The 22426-nt window shown below is 36.4% G+C and overlaps 1 protein-coding gene and 1 long non-coding RNA gene across 3 annotated transcripts in view; one reads left to right on the forward strand and one right to left on the reverse strand.

The window, feature by feature from the left end:
• Positions 1–22426, reverse strand: part of USP32 (ubiquitin specific peptidase 32) — a 242450-nt gene that overhangs the window by 145472 nt on the left and 74552 nt on the right. The window lies entirely within an intron of this gene.
• Positions 1–22426, forward strand: part of LOC123603362 — a 124319-nt gene that overhangs the window by 79521 nt on the left and 22372 nt on the right. The gene's annotated exons all lie outside the window — the stretch shown is intronic.

The raw sequence follows: 22426 nt of genomic DNA on the forward strand, positions 1-22426 counted from the left end.
GGTGGCTCAGTTGGTTGAGCATCTGACTTCAGCTCAGGTCATGATCTCGTGGTTTATGAGTTCAAGCCCCGTGTGGGGCTCTGTGCTGACAGCTCAGAGCCTGGAGCTCGGATACTGTAGCTTTGGATACTGTAGCTTTGGATACTGTGTCTTCCTCTGTCGCTGCCCCTCCCCCCACTCACAAGTCTGTCTCTCTGTCATCTCTCTCTCAAAAATAAATTAACATTAAAAAAAGAAAACCAAACTATATCATAAATTTTTGAAAAAACAATGAAAATCTTGAAAGCCTGAGGGGAAAAAGGACACATTACATAGCAAAACAAAAATAAAAATGATCACTGACTTCTAATCAGAAACAATGCAAGCCAGAAGACAATAAAAGGAATCCATCTGAAGTGCTGAAAAGAAGAATAAAAACTTCCGCACACTGCCTAGGGTTCTATATTCAACAACAAAAGGCCAAACAACCCAGTTAACAATGAGCAAATGAAAAACAAAAACCAAAAAAGGAGACTTTATAATAAAATGGGCAATGACTTAAACAGACATTTATTTCTCCAATTAAGATATACAAATGACCAATAAGCACATGAAAAGATCCTCAGCAGGGCACCTGGGTGGTTCAGTCGGTTAATCGTCAGACTTCGGCTCAGGTCATGAGTTCCGAGCCCCACATGGGGCTCTGTGCTGACAGCTCAGAGCCTGGAGTCTGCTTCGGATTCTGTGTCTCCTTCTATCTCTGTCCCTCCCCCACTTGTGCTCTCTCTCGGTCTCTCAGAAATAATAAATGCAAAAAAAAAAATTTTTTTTTAAAAATCCTCAACATCTTAGTCATTAGGGAAATGAAAATCAAATGAATAAAACTATCTTTTAATCACTAAAAATATCAATTCTTACATTTTTCTATTACTTTGAAAAAGGGCTCAATTAAAATCTTTATAAAACTGAATTTAAAAATGCACCTTTCTAAGAGGTCATATATGAGAAATAGACCAACTCCCTCATATTCCTAACCCAGTTAACCTAGAAGTTACAAAAAAAAAAAAAAAAAATTAGATTCCATATTATGACAAAGATCATGTTCTAGAAATTTTAAATGGTACAGTAATCAAATTAACCAATAAGAATTAAAGTAAATGTATGCTTACTTTATTTAGACAAGTATTTGACAAGATCTCATAATATTATATTTTAGATATTTCGGTAGACTGTGGGCTGAATATTATAGTTAGGGCCATGCAAATATGGCTGAGTGATTATAAACACAAAGAGTACTGATTAAACAATTCTATATTTTCCTTGGGAAAAGGCTCTAAAGAAGTTCTAACTGGACTCTATTTTGATCATAACTATTAAACATCTTTTTATCAGTGATTTGGATTTGACATAGAAGGCATGTGTATTAGTTCTGTAAATGACAAAAGTGGGAGGAATGGCTAATAAAATAGGTAACATATAGTATCAAATTCATCTTAGGCTAGGGCACTAGGCTAAAGGCAACAAGATTAAATGTATTTAAATTAGCTTCTTAAAAACTCAGAACATATAAGGATAGAAAAACAAGATTAAGCTTGAAAATTTTAGCTAATAAAGCTATGACCTTTTTGCTTAAGTTAATACAATTTTATGCTGCATGGTAGTGATTAAAGAATTAAATATTCTCCTACTGTTCATTAATCTAATTCCATCTAAATAGAGAACAGCATGGGATTAACCAGTATGCATATTAACTATGGTTAAGAAGCAGCAGGGGAAAAGGACACGTTCACATGCCTAGAAAGGAAGGTTCCAGTTTCCCAATTCAAACAGCTGAATTCCATCCCTATGACACAGCAGATTTCCAATGAGCGGTTCTAGTAGTACAAACTTCGGGATCATGATACTGTATCAAAATCCCCCGGTGGCTTCTAGTTCCACCCCCATCTCTAAAGCCAGAAAATGAGGCTGGGACTAGGTCAGGGGAATATACCTAACTGTTTCAATGCTTCCAAATTTAAATGGGGTGAAACCAAAAAAAATTTTTTTCATTGAATTTATGACATCCTACATCTTCAAGTTGAGTTGTCACATCAGTTTACAACATTAAACAATTAGCACGATTTAAAAAAAACTTGAATACTGTAAGAGAAATGCTAAACAGAAGGATGTTGTGAATGAAAAACCTACTACTTTTTTTTTAAGTTTTTTACTTTGGGAGACAGAGACAGCACAAGTGGGCAGAGAGGGGCAGAGAGAGGGAGAGAGAGGATCCTAAGCAGCCTCTGCACTGCCAGCGCAGAGCCTGATGTGGGGCTCAAACTCACCAAACCGTAAGATCATGATCTGAGCTGAAACCAAAAGTCAGACACTCAGATGCCCTTGACAAACCTACCACTTTTAAAAGTCATTACTTACAATGAGATATTATTGAGCCATAAAAAGAAATGAAGTTCTAAAACATGCTACAATATAGATGAATTTTGAAAACATTATGTAAAAAGTGATATAAGCCACACACAAAAAAACAAGTATCATATGCTTCCACTTACATGAAATATTTAGAATAAGCAAATTCAATACAGGTAGAAAGTGGACTGTGGTGGGGGAGAGGGGTGCATTATTGCTTAATGGGTACAGAATTTCTGTTTGGGGTGATGATAAAAACATTTTAGACAAAGACAGTGATGTGTCCCTAATACTGTGAATGCAATTAATGCCACTAAAATGCACTTAAAATGGTTAAAATGGCAAAATTTGTTCTATATATTTTACCAAAAATGCATCTCTGCCCTCTCTAGCTTAGTAAGATCTAGCAAAGAAAGTGACTTACTTCAGTCCTGACCACTGCAAGTCTGTAGTGTCATGGAATTACTCACAAAATTTAAAGACTGACTAGCAAAATCAAACAAAACCTAACCCAAAGGTAGCCCTTAAATAACTCACAAGTAGTTCCAGTTATTAAGAAACAAGGAAAAATCATTCCCAACTTACAAATGCACTATACACCTACAGTTTGTAAAAATGACTATTTAGAATACAGAATGCATTTTCCCTTAGTAATTAATGATCAGATTTCCCTAGGTAACCCCCAGAATTCTACCTAAATTATAATGTGGCTATAATACTGAGTAATTAACAACCACCATGATAAGGACTTTAAAGGCATATTACTGTGAATGTATGTATTTCATCTGTATTATCATTAACTAAATAAGCTTGGGAGCTAGTATAGGAATGCAGTCATCATTTACAAATATTGTTTCCAGAGAGAAATGCTTCCACTCTGTGATAAGAAAGGTGAATAAAAAGACAACATGAATATGTCCCCGCCCATCTCTCCTTCCTTTCCTGGTCCTTCCTGCTGGGATTTTAGACAGACAAAAATAAGCTAAAAAACAGAGTGAGCAGCTGGAGGAGGGGCAGGAGATATTATCAGGTCCCTACAACCCAGAAATGGTACATCTAGCCAAAATCACATTCACAGAACCTGGACTACCATTCCCCTAAGGATGGATAATCAAGATAGTAACATGTTTGTGACTGCCTTTTGCCCATTCCTTCCTATTATTTTAGGACCCTAGGTCAAGTCAAGAAATAATGAGGCAACTGATCACAGAGCATTCTTTCTGCACTATATTCACTGACTACTGGCAATAACAAACCTGCAGGGAAGTTAACAGTACCAGGGAATGCTAGTGAGGTGCTGTCACATGCCAATGCTGCCCTGGGACTTTAAAAAGATAGGGACTCTAAATACTATTTTGAAGAATGATGATAGTAACTTTGTGCTAAGACATTGTTTTCTTACTTGTTCCCCCAGTAACCACAGACACACATTTAACAAATAAATAGCCTTTGGGATATCTTATTATCAACCAAATTTGAGAAACACCCCACTAACCCAAACACATATTCATTCTAGGCAACAACAACAAAAATAAATAAGTGGGACTATATCAAACCAAAAAATGCCTGCACAGCAAAAGAAACCAACAACAGAATGAAAAGGCAACATATGGAATGGGAGAAGATATTTGCAAATATTTGCAAAATATGATAACATATATATGTTGTATGATACCATACAATGCAATAGTGCGTGCACACACACACACATACACAAACCTGATTTTTCAAATGGCACAGGAACCAAATAGGCATTTTTCCAAAGACATACAAATGATCAATAGGTATATGAAAAGGTGCTCAACATCACTAATCATCAGAAAATGAAAATCAAAACCACAATGAGACAGTATCTCACATCTGTTAGAACAACTATCACCTATAGACAAACACATCAAAAAGTATAAAATATCAGGAATTGAATTAACCAAGAAGGTGGAAACTTATACTCTGAAACCATAAGACAATGATGAAAGAAACTGAAGACCCAAAGAAATGGAAAGATATATTGCACCCATGAATTGGGAAAATTAATATCGCTAAAATATTCATACTACCCAAAACAACCTACAGAGACAATGTAATCCCTATCAAAATTCCAATGGCATTGTTCACAAAACTGGAACAAATAATCCCAAAATTTGTATGAAACCATAAAAGATCCCCAAAAACCAAAGCAATCTAGAGAAAGAAGAACAAAGCTGGAGGTATCACAAATCCCAGATTTCAAACTATACTACAAAGCTATAATAAAGTCAAAACAGTATGGTACGGGCACAAAAACAGACACACAGATCAATGAATAGAATAGTGAGCCCAGAAATAAACCCATGTTTAGAAGGTCAATTAATCTTCAACAAAGGAGATAAAAGGAACAGTCTCTTCAGTAAATGGCTGTTAGAAAAACTGGACAACTACATGAAAAAGAATAAAACCAGGACCACTTTCATTATAGCATATACAAAAGCAAACTCCAAATGGATAGAAACCTTAATGTAAGACCAGAAACCATAGAGCTCCTAGAAGAAAACATAGGCAATAAGCTCTCTGACATTAGTCGTAGCAATATTTTCTTTTGAATCTGTTTCCTCAGGCAAGGGGATCAAAAGCAAAAATAAACAAATAGGGCATCAAACTAAACAAAACTCTTGCACAGCAAAGGAAACCATGAGCAAAATGAAAAGGCAACCTACTGAATGGGAGAGGATATTTGAAAATGATATAACCACAAGAAGTTAATATCCAAAATATGTAAAGAATTCACACAGGACACCTAGGTGGGTCAGGCGGTTAAGAGTCTGACTTTGGCTCAGGTCATGATCTCGCAGTTCCTGAGTTTAAGCCCCACATCAGGCTTGTGCTGACAGCTTAGAGTCTGGAAACCACTTCAGATTCTGTGCCTCCCTCTCTCTCGCTGCCCCTCCCCCACTCATGCTCTGTGTCTCTCCCTCTCAAAAATAAACATTAAAAAAAATTAAAAAACAAAACCTCACATAACTCAATATCAAAAGAACAAACAATCCACTTAAAAAATGGAAAGAGGACCTACATGCACATTATATAATAGAGAACACATACAAATGGCCAATAGGCACATGAAAAGATGTTCAACATCACTAATCATCAGGGAAAGGCAAATCAAAACCACAATGAGAAATAAGCCAGACAGACAAAGACAAAAACTTCATGGTATCACTTACATGTGGAATATTTATTTTTAACAAATTTTTAAAATTTATATCCAAGTTAGTTAGCATATATTGTAATAATGATTTCAGGAATAGAATTTAGTGCTTCATCACTTACATATAACACCCAGGGCTCATCCCAACAAGTGCCCTCCTTAATGTCCATCACCCATTTAGCCCATCCCCCCACCCAATACCCCACCAGCAAATCACAGTTTGTTCTCTGCATTTAAGAGTCTCCTATGGTTTGTCTCCCTCTCTGTTTTTATCTTATTTCTTCCCTTCCCCTATGTTCATCTGTTACATGTGGAATATTTAAATAAAAAAAAGAAAAGAAAAGGGATTCACACTCTTAGAAACAGAGTAGGAAAGTGGTTGTCAGGGGCTGGCGAGTGGGAGACAGGTTGGTAAAAGTGTACAAACGTTCAGCAGTAAGATGAATAAATTTTCAGGTTCTACTGTAAAACATGGTGACTATAGTTAACATTGTATTATATAATTCAAACTTGTTAAGAGATTAGAACCTAAATGTTCTCATAAAAAAAGAAAGAAAGAAAGAAAGAAAGAAAAGAAAAGAAAAAGAGAAGAAAAGAAAAAAAGGAACCCCCAAGAATTAGATACTACCAAAGGAAACTGTCACATTGTCAATTAAAAACAAAAAAGTAAATATCTCAATTCACTTGTAATATAAGACATCTTAACTCTGATAGAATACATCAAAAAAAAGATAAGATCCTTCTCTCTAGGAAGGCAAAGTAGGTGGCCAGGGAACTGGGTGAAAAGGAGATTTTTCACTGTTCGTTCTTTCCTTTTTTTTCTTTTTTAATTTTGAACCATAAGGATATATCATTTGTTTAAAAATACAGAAAGAGGGGGGAAAAAAGCATTTCCTACTTGCCCTCACAAATTATAGAGTACCATCAGAGACATACATAACTCGGGCAAAAAATGAAGTCATTGTCACTAGGCAAGATACTTTTCCAAGTAAGACAATGCTACACATTTTATATAAAAGTAAGAGTCAACATGACAAATCAATGTAAAAGTCTGCAATTCTCAGTGAAACACAGTTGTTAACTCAGGAACCAAACAGAAATGAGTTCAAATCCTAGCTCTTCTACTCAGGGATTGTGTGGTCTTGGATAAGTTATATAATTTCAACTTAAGTCTAGAAAACAAGATTAATAATAATAGCACCTATACCCCACATGGTATATAGAATGTGGTGTAAGAATTAAGTATGATTTACATGTTTAGCATAGTGCCAAGTACATGGTAAATAAGTCCATAAATGTTATTTATTTTCATCATCAGTTGGAGGCAACATAGAAAAGTAGTTAATATGGATTTGGATACTTGGACTTGAATCTTGGATCTATGCATTAGCTTTTAATATTTAGATAGTAAACTAACCTCCTTAAGCCTCAGTATTTTTTCCTCATTCATAAAATGGTAATAATATCATTACTTGCATCATGAGAAAAGTCATATAACTTAAGATGTCAAATAAAACTTTGTAAATTCACTAGGCAAACACAATCTTAACCAAGTGTTCAAAGTTAACATCCCCAATAACAGGATAAACCAGCTACATGTGGTTGTTCAAAGCACTGAATGACATGTTCACAAAGTAGCTAATAAAGTAACAAGCATATAGTATTAATAAAGAACAACCAAAGTTCTTCATAATTACATAGTTTCTCTGAGGGAAAGGTTTGGTTTCAAATAAACAAGTTGCTTTTATTTGTACCTTGTATAATATTTGCAAACTGTTATTATATATAACTATGTTATTGCCAGTTTTGAGTTCTCAGGCTGAAATTATCCATGAGGATGAAACAAACAACTTTGCCATTACAGCATGATGCTCTCAAATGACCTAATAAGTAGACTAATGACAATTAAACAGTTCAGGTAGTATCTCTTTGGAGTTTAAGTGTAGTAAATATCCTATTATCTTTCAAAATAAATACACTGGTGAGGGCTTAATGTGGCTCCCAAGGATTACTGAAAAAAATAATCCTAACCCTATGAGGAAAAAAAAAAGAGACAATAAAAAATAAATAGGGGCTATTTTTCAGTCCAAAAACTTTTCGATACACAGCTTTGAAAAAAACAACAAACTCACGCCAATTCATGTCCTTACCTACACCCTTTGGTAGCTTATACTGACCTAAACTCTGTACCACTCAACCATTACATAAATACTATATAACTCTATGAGAAATGGGAAAAACAAAACCTAACTCAATAACTTGTATAAGAATGTGCCAAATACTGTATCAACAGCTGGATTTTATCTTATTAACAAGAGCAACTGGAATACTCATTATAAAACAAGGGAGGACAGGTTATAAATATTTTAAATATCATCATCAGAACAATGTCACCCACACAATAAATTTTCAGTCATCTGTTGAAAATCTCAAACTGAGACTTAAAAAACCAAGAATACATAAGTATATAAACCTATTTCCAGTAGTAGAGGAAGATGCTCCTAATTAAATAAAAATATTTTCAGAAAGTAGTAAGTAACTAACCTGGCATTTTAGAACATGGGCATTTATTACCACAATTCCACAGACACATGGCCACATGCAGGTTCTAAGGATTAGGACCTGGAGAGTCTGGGGGGCCATTATTCAGCCTAACACACTGTCCAATCAGAACACCTATAGTCCCAAGAGAGATAGATAAACTCCCATTTTTTTCCCTCTCTGTTGTCCTACAGATTGGCTCTGGACACAATCACAGTAGTGGAAAGTGTGGCACCAGCCTTCCGATAGGTAAACTGAAAACGGCAGCACCAGGGAAAGAGAAAGCACTATGGATACTGAAAGGAGGAAGGAGCTCAGGAGAGTTGGTTTTGAACTCCTTGGTTCATCTCCTAACTGCACATGCACGGATCAGAATCTAAACATCACCACAAAGTCTGAGAACTAAAATTTAGGACAGATCACTGTCTAGGTTCCAGACTGGCCACTGGGTGGTGCACACATGAAACATATCCAAATAACACTGCATGGCCTTTGATAACTCAACATTGAACTATCAACCAAAATGGAAAAAAAGATAGATTGGAACCTGCAGCCTAAATGATCAACATCAATGATCAACAACCTAAGACAACAAATATATCAACCTCTCCATAGATTTTTAAGAGAATCAGGGGCACCTGGTGGCTCAGTTGGTTAAGCAGCCAACTTCAGCTCAGGTAATATCTTGCAGTGCGTGAGTTTGAGTCCCACATCAGGCCCCGTGCTGACAGCTCAGAGCATGGAGCCTGCTTTGGATTCTGTGTTTCCCTCTCTTTCTCTGCCACCGCCCCTCTGTCCCCCACCCACCCCAGCTTGCACTCTGTCTCCGTCTCTCTCAAAAAGAAAAAATGTTACAAAAAAAATTTTTTTAAATAAAGAGGATCAGAATCTCATAGCATTGTATTAAAAATGTCTGGAATAAAACCCAGAATTACATAGCATGCAAAGACCAGGAAAGTCTCAATTCAATTAGGAAAAGACAATCAACAATTACATGAGACAGATACTAGATTTATCAAAGACGCTGGGGGAGCCATTATTAAAATGACCAAAGAAATGAGGGTAAACTCATTGTTGAACAGAAAGACAGAAAGTCTTAGTACAGAAACAGAAGATATAAAGAAAAACCAAATGGAAATTTAAGAACTGAAAAATACAGTAACAACAACAAAAAATACCACCTCGCTAAATCTACTAATTGGAAATTTGGGAAAACAAGCTCCTCTTTTAAGAATGACAACTCTGGGGCGCCTGAGTGGCTCAGTTGGTTGAGCATCCAATGTCAGCTCAGGTCATGATCTCAGTTTGTGAGTTCAAGCCCTGCGTCGGTCTCTGTGCTGACAGCTCAGAGCCTGGAGCCTGCTTCAGATTCTGTGTCTCCCTCTCTCTCTCTGCCCCTCCCCTGCTCACACTCTGTCTCACTCTCTCTCAAAAATAAACATTAAAAAAAAATTTTTTTTTTTAATTTAAGAATGACAACTCTTTGGGGCGACTGGATGGCTCAGTCAGTTAAGCATTGGACTTCAGCTCAGGTCATGACCTCACGGTTCGTGAGTTCAAGCCCCACGTCGGACTCTGTGCTGACAGCTCAGAGCCTGGAGCCGGCTTCGGAATCTGTGCGTATCTCTGTCTCTGTCTCTCCTCCGCCTGCACTCTGTCTCTCAAAAATAAAATACAAACATCAAAAAGTTAAAAAAAAAAAAAAGACAACTTGTGCCAATTCTATTACTCACTAACACCTCAGTATTATTTTAATCAGATGGCTTCCTTCATAACCCAGTGGTTCTAAATGAGAAAGATATATTTCAACTTTGTCACAACTTTAACCATCCCTTTTTGATAAAGTGCCCACCGAGTTTCCACTCAGTAACTACTGAAAAAAGTTAATGAACAGAAATAAATAGTATCAAATCATAACTACTTATTAGATGGAGAAAACAAATTAAAATTGACTACCAGTTACAAACAGGTCTACTGCTTCACAAGATGTATTTAATATATCTTGACACTCAAGATGCTGTTTCTTTCATGTGAGAAGGGTAGGTCCCTCTGCAGATCTAAATCATATTTATGTGTTAAAACAATGTTCTTAGAAAGATGAATTTAATAAGTATTACAATATACAAACCAAGAAAATGTATGCTGTGACTTAAATCCAATGGTATTTCATCTCTACATTAGTGAATCTTCACAAAAATTTATTAATACAAAATTAATAACAGAATACTGTAGATACCACTTCACACCCACTAGGATGTCTATAACCAAAACACAGATACTAACAAGGTTGGCTAGGATGTAGAGAAGTTGCGACCCTCACACACCATTGGCGATAATGTAAAATAGTACAGCCACTTTGGAAAATATTCTGGCAGTTCCTCAAAAGGTCAAACACAAAGTTACCGTATGATCCAGAAATTCCATCCAAGGTATATACCCAAGAGAAATGAAAACATACATCCACACAAATGCACATGAATGTTCATTGCATCACAATTTATAATAGCAAAAATTATAAATAATGCCAATATCCATCATTAGATGAACAAAGAAACAAAATGTGATATATCCATACAAGGGAATGTTATTCGTCAATAAGAAGGAATGAAGGACTGACACACACTGCAACAGAACATAATGTTTTTAAGATCTAAGTCAAAGAAGCCATCTAAGCCACAAAAGACCATGTATTATATTATTCCATTTTTTTAAATGTTTATTAATTTTGAGAAAGACAGCATGTGAGCAGGGGAGAAGGGGAGGGAGAGAGAAGGAGAGGGAGGGCAGGAAGGTCAGAGAGAGAAAGAGAGAGAGAGAGAGAGAGAGAGAGAGAATTCCCAAGCAGGCCCAAGCCCAGCATGGAGCCTGATGCAGGGCTCGATCTCATGAACCATGAGATCATAACCTGCGCCGAAATCAAGAGTCAGACGCTTAACTGACTAAGCCACTCTGGAGCCCCTATATGATTCCATTTTTATGAAATGCCCTGAAAGATAAATCTATAAAGATGGAAGTACATTAATTACTATATTAGCCTAGGGCTGGTAGAGGAGGGTATGGAGAAAATAGGGATGACAAAGGTATAGGGTTTCTTTTGAGGGAGAGGAAATTGGTTGTGGAGTGATGGTTGCACAACTCTGTGAACAAACTAAAAAGCCATTAATTGTATCCTTTCAATGGGTGAATCGAATAACATATATCTCAATAATTAGGAAACTGTTAGAGAAAAAGCTATTAGGAAATAATACTCATGTTTCATTTAAAGCAAAGATCTGTTATACATAGCAAAGTTGGTTTAACACATTTTTCTGAAGACTGCTCCTATAAGCCTTTTTACTCCTCATCTAAAATTTTTGAAAGTCAAATGTAAAAATAAGAAAGAATGAAGATAGGAAAATTAGTTCAGAATAAATCTTATGTATGTACTGTATGCCAATATGGTTTTCTATATAAATTTCAAAACACCACTGGAAATTTGGAAATTAATGAGAAAATTTGTCATTTGGAAATTAATGAGAAAATTATTCTTCAGAGAATACTATTAAAGTTGCCACCAATATATAAAATAACTTAAGCAAACTATTTTGTCTACTACTAATTTCTATGAGTAATGCCAACTATAAACTGGTTTTTACAAGTATACACTAGGAACACCTGGGTGGCTCCGTCGGTTAAGTGTCTGACTTTGGCTCAGGTCATGATCTCGTGGTCCGTGAGTTTGAGCCCCACATTGGGCTCTGTGCTGACAACTCAGAGCCTGGAGCCTGCTTCAGATTCTGTGTCTCCCTCTCTCTCTGCCCCTCCCCCGTTCATGCTCTGTCTCACTCTGCCTCAAAAATAAATAAACATTTAAAAAAAAAAAAAGTATACACTATTAAAGGGGCACCTGGGTGGCTTGGTCAGTTAAGCATCTGACTCTTGATTTCAGCTCAGGTTATGATCTCATGGCTCGTGAGATGGAGCCCCACATCAGGCTCTGTGCTGACAGTGTAGAGCCTGCTTGGGATTCTCTTTCTCCCTCTCTCTGCCCTTCCTCCACTCATGCACACACTCTCTCTTTCAAAATAAATAAACATGAATTTAAAAAATGATAAACTACTTAAAAAAGCTAAACTCTACCCAGAATCCGTAAAAAATGAAAACACATTTTTAGAGATGCTACTAACTTGATTTTGAAGAGTATCTCAGCTTCCTTCACATTAGACAAGAAAAAAACCTAATTCTTTTTTTTTTTTTTTTTTAACGTTTATTTAGTTTTGAGACAGAGAGACACAGAGCATGAACGGGGGAGGGTCAGAGAGAGGGAGACACAGAATCTGAAACAGGCTCCAGGCTCCGAGCTGTCAGCACAGAACCTGGCACGGGGCTCGAACTCACGGACGAGATCATGACCTGAGTCGAAGTTGGCCGCTTAACCAACTGAGCCACCCAGGCGCCCCAAAAAAATACCTAATTCTTAAGCCTAATTTTCCTTTCCTCTGAGGTCAAGTGCTTCATACAGGTGGAATTTTACATTTATTTTTAAATTTTATTTATTTTGAGAAAGCACTGTACAAGAGCAGGGGAAGAGAGAGCGAGAGAGGGAGAGAAAGAATTCCACGCAGGCTCCATGCTGACAGTGCAGCGCTGGATCCCACAACTGTGAGATGATGGCCTGAGCCGAAATCAAGAGTCAGATGCTTAACCGAATGAGCCACCCAGGTGCCCTACAGATGGGATTTTATATCTAGTATTTTCCCACTGTTATTATTAATGGTAATTTAACAACATGCAAATGATGTGATTAAAATTCATCCTCAATTCACCACCTATATTTTATCTTGATGTCCCACATTACTTCAATGGCAAATAAAACTCACTAATTAAATTTTGCATCAGTTATTTTATGCACAGTTGGGACACGGAAGGCCAAAAAGCATAAAAGTCCATGGAATATTAGAGGATAGAAAGACAGCCTGATATAGATAGATAAATAGAAAGATAAATATATACAAAGTACATATGTATGTATCACAACTAAAATACTTAAGCTAAAGTACATTTGGAAGACCAGTATAAAAAATTAACTTTTGTCTCACAAAAAATTATACTAAAAAACTGGTGGAATGTTATGGGATGGTTTAGCCACAGATATGAAAACTAAGCAAATGAAAAAATAAGCTTAATTGTTAACTCCAGGAAAATAAAAAATAAAAAAATAAAGAAAACTAAATCATAACATACCATGTTGCAAAAAATATTTATATATCATAATACTGTAGGGGCGCCTGGGTGGCTCAGTTGGTTAAGCATTGAACTTCAGCTCATGTCATGATCTCATGGTTCGTGAGTTCAAGCTCCCTCTGTGCTGACAGCTCAGAGCCTGGATCCTGCTTCAGATTCTGTGTCTCCCTCTCTCTCTGCCCCTCCCCCACTCATGCTCTGCCTCTGTCTCTCAAAAATGAATAAACGTTCAAAAAAATCTTAAATATATATATATATAATCATAATAGTATAAAAAACAAATACTGATTTATCCAAAAACTGTGATATACTGCACTGAGAAGATGTGGAGGGGAGTGTATAAGAAAGCTAAATATTTCCTGCAATTGGAAAGCAAAGAGTAAAATCTAAAATCAACTAAGAAACAGCAGTAAAGACTACTAGTTAGGAGACAGGTATATAAACCAGAAGCTATTTCTAGAAAATGGTTGCCTCAAGATTGAGGTAGGTGGGGGGACTCTTGGTTTTTAACTAGCTCTTTCTGATTCTGCTTTGACCATGTGCAATATATCACTATGATAAAAAAAAATAATTGAAAAACTTGATTTGCAAAGCAGGTTAACTGGCTGCTACTGGAGAAGGACTCTAGGTAATGGGAATAAAATGGAGGTTTACTTTTCACTAATACTTCTGTAAGTTTTAAATAGTGAGCCACAAGCATACATTACCTATTTCTTTTAAATCAATTCATAAATAATAGGTCACAGGATTATAAAACATGAAATACAGAGCAATTGAAAATAAGAGCACTATAATTCAATTTAAATAATATAACTAAAACATTCATTGCATATATTTTTCAAAAGGCCATTTTATTAAATAAAATTTTCATCTATATAGGAATAACTAGCCTCCACAGGACTGTCCAATCTATTTAAATAAATTCCTGTTTCTACTCACCCTGGATGATAATACAGCTTATATGATATAGCTTGTGGCAGAAACTGTTAGCTGTCTACACAATATCCGTTTTTTCTTTCCTCCTCAGTAATAGAACCTCAATTTTTTCCATGATATTAGTGATCAATCATAAATCAAAACTTGCATTTCAGATCATCTGCTCTTATAATTTGATTTGGGGGCCCTTATTGGAAACAAGGTTTATTTTCTCATTCTACTGAGACTTAATGTTTTTGGTCACATGGAATTCTTCGACCTCAGTATGAGAAATGCTGTAAAATGCCTTTTCTTTTTAAGGTTTTATTTTTGTTTGTTTTTGTTTTTATCAGTTGGTTGTTTTTGCACATTAATTTTTTTTAATTTTTTAAAAAATCTTTATTTATTTTAACTTAATTTTTTATTTTTTTAGATTTACATCCAAATTAGCTAGCATTTAGTGCAACAATGATTTCAGGAGTAGATTCCTTAATGCCCCTTACCCATTTAGCCCACCTCCCCCCAACCCACAACCCCTCCAGTAATCCTCAGTTTGTTCTCCATATTTATGAGTGTCTTCTGTTTTGTCCCCCTCCCTGTTTTTATATTATTTTTGTTTCCCTTCCCTTATGTTCATCTGTTTTGTCTCTTAAAGTCCTCATATGAGTGAAGTCATATGATTTTTGTCTTTCTCTGACTAATTTCACTTAGCATAATACCCTCCAGGTCCATCCACGTAGTTGCAAATGGCAAGATTTCATTCTTTTTGATTGCTGAGTAATACTCCATTGTATGTATGTATGTGTATATATATATATACACCACATTTTATTTATCCATTCATCCATCAATGGACATTTGGGCTCTTTCCATACTTTGGCTATTGTTGATAGTGCTGCTATAAACATGGGGGTGCACGTGTCCCTTCGCAACAGCACATCTGTATCCCGTGGATAAATGCCTAGTAGTGCAATTGTTGGATCATAGGGTAGTTCTATTTTTAGTTTTTTGAGGAACCTCCATACTGTTTTTCAGAGTGGCTGCACCAGCTTGCATTCCCAAGGTTTTATTTATTTATTTTTTTTTAATTTTTTTTTTTTCAACGTTTATTTATTTTTGGGACAGAGAGAGATAGAGCATGAACGGGGGAGGGGCAGAGAGAGAGGGAGACACAGAATCGGAAACAGGTTCCAGGCTCTGAGCCATCAGCCCAGAGCCTGACGCGGGGCTCGAACTCAAGGACCGCGAGATCATGACCTGGCTGAAGTCGGACGCTTAACCGACTGCGCCACCCAGGCGCCCCAAGGTTTTATTTATTTTTAAGAGAGAGACAGAGACAGAGTACTAGCAGGGGAGAGACAGAGAGAGAGGGAGACAACAGAATCTGAAAAAGGCTCCAGGCTCTATCTAAACTGTCAGCACAGAGCCCGATGTGGGGCAGGAACTCATGAACCGTGAGATCATGACCTGAGCTGAAGTCAGATGTTTAACCAGCTGAGCCACCCTGATGTCTATCTCTTTGAGGTTCCACCAGAGGATCACTAAAGGAAAATTCATGCGCATAGGACAGAATAATCTATAATTTAAGTCCCATTTCCCCAGAAAGACTTACCAAATTTTATTTATATAGATTATTACCCTCTCAAATTACTTTATTGTTAAAGAACAAATTGTTAAATTTGTTAAAGGAAAAATGTTAAATACTATTTTTAGAAAAAATGAAATAATGCTATTTGCTCCATATTCTTAAATATTGTTTTATTATATCTGCCCTACAATCCATATTTTTTTTTTCACATAAGAATTATCGTAGAGCTTCATAGGCCTGTGTCAGGTATCTATCCTGCAGAACCATTGACTATTAGATGTTAAGCACGAGTCCATATCATAAAATGTTTGCGTAACACAAGAGTCCAAAAATAAGTTCTAATACTCTTCTTAAATTCAGAGAATAGAGTACTCCATATTACTTCCCTCCCTTCCTCAAGCCAAAAGAAAAGGAGCCTTGCCTAAACAAAGTATCCAGGATACCTCTGTATATTACCTATTTTTAAAAATTTTTTTAATGTTTTATTATTTATTTTTGAGATAAGAGTGCAAATGGGGGAGGGGCAGGGAGCGGGGACGACAGAATCCAAAGCAGCTCCAGGCTCTGAGCTGTCAGCACACAGCCCAACATGAGGCTCGAACCCACCAGCTGTGAGATCATGACCTGAGCCAAAGTTGGACACTCAACTGACTGAGCCACCCAGGCGGCCTGTACATTACCTATTTATATCTGACAGACTGCCTGTCTGACCAATAAACTAATCCTAGAATTAACTGGACAAACCAGATTACCAGCTCTGTTTGTCTTAGGTAACTTCCTGTTGCCACCACACCCAACAGCAAGTCCTGAGATTTGGTCTCTACCTCTTTTCTCGTCTCTAAAGATACTTTGTCTTAAGTCTTCTTAATTGTCTAATTAAGTCTTAAGACTTAATTGTGTGTGACTTGACACAATTACAAGTCATACAGCATAAAACCACAGTGTCACCAGACATCAGTGAAGTAAATTATTTGTATACCTTCTCAATTAGCTCGGCAGTGGTTTAAAATAATTAATTTCTTTGAAGTTCTGGGTTGTAACTCCCCTTCCATTCACTAACATCCTTAAAGCAAATATTTGTCTCTTTTCATAGTTGATCTATTCCCACCTCAATGAAAAAGCTGAAGTCTCCTTATACCCACAGGTGCTTTGAAGAAGCCTATTACAGGTTCAGGTTCAACCACTAGGTTTGAAGTCAAAACTGCTCTCCTTGGAATCAGTCAGTGTTCTGAATTCTGCCCGTGGAGAATCCCTAGCTAGCTTTTTTTCTTTGCTGTTTTCACACCTTAATCCATAATCCTAAAACTGGATCCTTGCCCTCACAACTGGCTCCTTGTCCTACTTTATTATGCATACTTTTCTTGGAAACTGATTATCCTGGATCTTCTATTTTTAATGATCTCATTCTGGAATTTCCTTGCTTTAACTTCAAGTTTCTCAAAGTGCAATTTAATCCATACCTTCAGATCAGGAGAGAAAAGGCAGAATTCCAAATTTATCATTGAGAATTCCTTCCTTTTCACTGCCCCAACTTTCCCAGCCTAACCTAGCCTACATCCTTTCCCCTCCATTCCAGACTGATTTCAAAGGCCACTAAAACATCATAAATTTTAATTTTTTTTTCAACATTTATTTATTTTTGGGACAGAGAGAGACAGAGCATGAACGGGGGAGGGGCAGAGAGAGAGGGAGACACAGAATCGGAAACAGGCTCCAGGCTCTGAGCCATCAGCCCAGAGCCCGACGCGGGGCTCGAACTCACGGACCGCGAGATCGTGACCTGGCTGAAGTCGGACGCTTAACCGACCGCGCCACCCAGGCGCCCCAAAAAACATCATAAATTTAATGGCACTTCTAACTTCTCTAATTACAATCAAGCTGGTCATATACCTAATTCTGACAACAATTCTGATCAAAAGTATGGAGGTTCTTTTGCCTCAGAACTTAAATGACTAGGAAAAGACCCTGAAGTAAATTAATAAAGTTAGAACTAAAGCCCAAATATTTAACAAAGACTGAAAAGGAAATGATACATTTTATCAATAGTCAATTTTTATATTTCAGGCTCACTTTTCCAAGTAGTATAAACGTTCTTCCTGAAAAACACAAAATGTACATCCAATTAAATATTTTACAAAGTTTTTGAGGGATAACTGAAGTATAATAAACTGTACATATTTTTTATTAGTTCCATTTTATTTTTTTATTTTTTTAAATGTTTATTTATTTTTGAGAGAGCTAGAGCATGAGCGGGGAGGGGCAGAGAAAGAGGGAGACACAGAATCCAAAGCAAGCTCCAGGCTCTGAGCTGTCAACACTGAAGGGCTCGAACTCATGGACCGCAAGATCATGACCTGAGCCAAAGTCGGACACTTAACTGACTGAGCCACCAAGGCAGCCCTAGTCCCAGTTTTCAAACTGCACATATTTAAAGTATACAAACTAACCAGTTTTGTGATGCCATGTCATACCACTGAAATCATCACCACACTGAGAAGATAACATTTTTATCACTCAAAAGTGTCCTAATGTCTGCATATAATCTATCTCTCCCTCTTCTTCCCCCTGTACCAACAACACCCAGTAAGCTTCCTTTCAGGATAACTTTGCAATTTCTAGAATTTTATATGAATGAAATAATAAGCATGTGTTCTATTTTTATTTGGGTTCTTTCACTTAACACAATGATTTTGAGATTCATTCATGTTTTTGCATGTATCAATAGATCTTCCATTTTAATGCCGAGTCATCAAATATAATTTTACGAAGTAGTAAAAAGAAAATCCTCATTGTGAAAACATCTTACTATATTTATGATGTCTAGAACAGATATTTTTAATATGCTTCTGTGTTTTTTTAAGTCTACTTATTTATTTGGGGTGAGGGGAGGAAAGGAGGGGCAGAGAGAGAGGAAGAGAAAGAATCCCAAGCAGGCTCCACGCTGTCACAGCAGAACCCAACAAGGGGCTCAATCTCAGGAACTGTGAGCTCATGACCTGAGCCGAGATCAAGAGTCAGATGCTTAACTGACGAAACCACCCAGGCACCCCCGCTTATTTTAAAAGGAAGAATATCACAGAAAAACTGCACAATGAAGAAATATATTTTATTAATCACCTCTGGAAAAAAAATAAGAATTAAAAACTTCAATGATCTAACTTTAGCAGCTAAAAATACAGGACTACATTTCTTTAAAACTTACTCCACGGAAATGAAAAAAATGTAAAACAAACAAAAAAAAAAGGCACCTGTCTGGCTCAGTTGGAGTATGAGACTCTTGATCTCAGCGTTGATAAATTCAAGCCGCACACTGGGTATAGAGATTACTAAATAAATAACTTAATCCCGTGGATTAATTTTTTTTTTAATTTTTTAATGTTTATTTTTTGAGAGAGAGACAAAGTGCAAGTAGGAGAGGAACAAAGAGAGTGAGAGATGAGAGAATCTGAAGCAGGCTCCAGGCTCTGAGCTGTCAGCACAGAGCTTGACACGAACCATGAAATCATGACCTGAGCCAAAGTCGAATGTTCCAAGCACACCCCCCCTCTTTTTAAGAGAGAGAGAGATCACACACAACCCAGGGATGGGGGAGTAGCGGGGGAGAGACAGAGACAGAGACACAGAGAGAGTGAGAGGGAGAATCCACAGCAGGCTCCATGCTCAGCTTGGAGCCCAACATGGGGCTTAATCCCATGAGCTTGGGATCATGACCTGAGCCGAAATCAAGAGTCAGATGCTCAAGTGACTGAGCCACCCAGGTGCCCCTCCCATAGAATAATTTTTAAATGTGTATTATTGAGAAAAGTTAATATGGGAAGAAAATAAAGCAATAATTTTTACTGTATGTACTGTAACCCATTTATTACATGCTGTCCAAAGTTCAAAGAACTTTTATGCATTCACAAAAAATCACAGGCGTTTTACAGTAAATATCTAGTGTGTAAATATCTAATGTGTATAAATGAAAGATTCCTACTAAAGAAAAATACTATAAAAAAAAGGATGGACTGTAGTAAAGACTTCCTTTCTAGCTAAATATAAAAACATTTTTCAATAATTTGCCCTCCTATACTAGTTTGCATACACATAGGAGGATACACTGTTTCTTATACCATTTATTTCTGAGAATATATCCTTGAAAATCCTAAAATTGGCTGAAATGTCCCTTAACTACAAAATTAATCCAAAAATCCTAACTTTTATTATATTTTACATAATATTTGAAGCTACAATATATGTAGTTATATTGCTTATACATGTGCACTGCTTATAAATTTTTATTTTAAATTATAATGTATATAATCTGCAATGTTAACCATTACAAAGCTAACAATTTTTTAAAGTCTGTCATTTTTCATAATAGCATATTATTTGGGTAATATCTCAGATTCTTAGAAAGGTGCTGCAGGATTTTCTTATAACTTTAAGAAGAGGATAGGAAAACATGTATCCTAAAGCTCTAAGTATAAATGACTCAAAACACAAATTTTTTCCTCTTCATATTCTCAAGCAGCTACTCAGAAAAAGTATCAAGGTATTACATTTATTTTTTTTTTTAATTTTTTTTTCAACCTTTATTTATTTTTGAGACAGAGAGAGACAGAGCACGAACGGGGGAGGGGCAGAGAGAGAGGGAGACACAGAATCGGAAACAGGTTCCAGGCTCTGAGCCATCAGCCCAGAGCCTGACGCAGGGCTCGAACTCACGGACCGCAAGATCGTGACCTGGCTGAAGTCAGACGCTTAACCGACTGCGCCACCCAGGCGCCCCTAGGTATTACATTTAAAAGTACATTAAGAAAGGATTCTCACATTTATCACTTAATGACAAAAATGAATATGAAAGTCCAACTGTATTTATAACTCTTTTCCCTACATTTTAATCTAAATACTGAATGTAATAACTCACACTAGTCAAAGATGACAGACTCAAAAGATAGTAACTACCATACGCAAGGCAAACAAAATAGTTCCATTTCTGCGACAAACAGAAATTTATTAGGTAGGTACTCAATAAAAGAAAGTTATGTTTATTCCACCTATGGGCATGGGGAGAAAGGGGAAAAGGTAAGAATTCAGATGTCTGCCCTCTACATTCACCCAAGTTTAGCAATATTAGTTGCTTTCCCTATCATTTAGAATTTTTATATGAATTTTATGTTTCTATAGTCAAACTTAGCTAAATCTCACCAGCTAAATTGTAGCAGTTTTGAACATGGTTATAAATTAAATCTACCTTACTTTACCCTATAATACCAATTAAGGAACATGCTATTGGAGAGATGTGTTGATCAAGACCGACTTAAACAGGATATTAATTATTTTTGTCATCTCCTACACCAGTCATGTCAGTAGCTCAGTTAATAAACTGATTCAAGTAAATGATTATGCATAAGTTAATTTCTCTAAGAGTATTTTTCAGTATCAGTATAAATAATTTCAATGACAGCTGTAATACACTTAGAAATTCATAATTTGTGTAATGTACTTGATGTAATATTTTAGATAAGAAGTTCACTAGTTCCATTATGCTCAATGACATATCAGCTCCTCTACTTTAACCTCTGTTTTTCAAAAGTTTATGAAGCTGTTTAAAAACCACTCTAGGATAGGGGTGTCTGGGTGGTTCAGTAGGTTAAGCGTCTGACTCTTGATTTTGGCTCAGGTCATGACCTCGTGGTTGATGAGTTCGAGTCCCATGCTGACAACAAGAAGCCTGCTTGGGATTCTGTCTCCCTCTCTCTCTGCCCCTCCCCAGCTGTCTGCCTATCTGTCTCTGTCTCTCTGTCTCTCTGTCTCTCTCAAAAATAAATAAACATTTTTTAAAAAATCACTCTAGATAAAATTTGGCAGTTAAGAACCAAAAAAACAATAATGCACATTTTTTTAAAGTCCATATGTATGTTTACAAGAGAGTGAAATATTCTGTCAATATTTTCATCTAACAGAATCCTTGGAATCTTTTCTGTCCAGAAATATTGAAATCTTGAAAAACAATGAAATTTAAGAACCAGCATTAATTACACTGTGAACAAAAAGTGATGCAATTAAACTCTAGTAAACGTTTTACAGATTCTAGCTACAGAGAAAGATTTTAAAACCAGAATCCTGCTTAGTGTTCTCCTGTCAGCTATAATGTCAAGATCAGAATTTACCATAACAAATGAAAACATTAGCTATTCTTCTCTGGTGGATATAAATACATTAGTTATTTCAGTATATTACAACAGTCAATGATGAGTAGCATCAAATGCTGACAATAACTTTGAGTTGTCAAGGAAGTTGTTTTCATCATTTAAGAAAATCCAACATAAAGGGATATAATAAAAATACAGATCAACTAATATCAAAACAAGAAAACACTAATCATAATTCTGTGGTCAGTCCCCCTAAACCTAGACTATCTAGTAAATACATGTCCCTAGTCCCAAATGAATACTTCAGTATGAACTTACCACCTCTAATGGAAAAATATCCTACTGATCAACTGTTTTCACATGTTGACCACTGTGTCTGAAAATACACCAGGCTCTAAGATTGCTTTCACTTAAAATGTGTATTTTCCTCTAATCTGGAAAAGGTTAAATGTT

This window comes from Leopardus geoffroyi, chromosome E1 (genome assembly GCF_018350155.1).
Source record: "Leopardus geoffroyi isolate Oge1 chromosome E1, O.geoffroyi_Oge1_pat1.0, whole genome shotgun sequence".
Lineage (NCBI taxonomy): Eukaryota > Metazoa > Chordata > Mammalia > Carnivora > Felidae > Leopardus > Leopardus geoffroyi.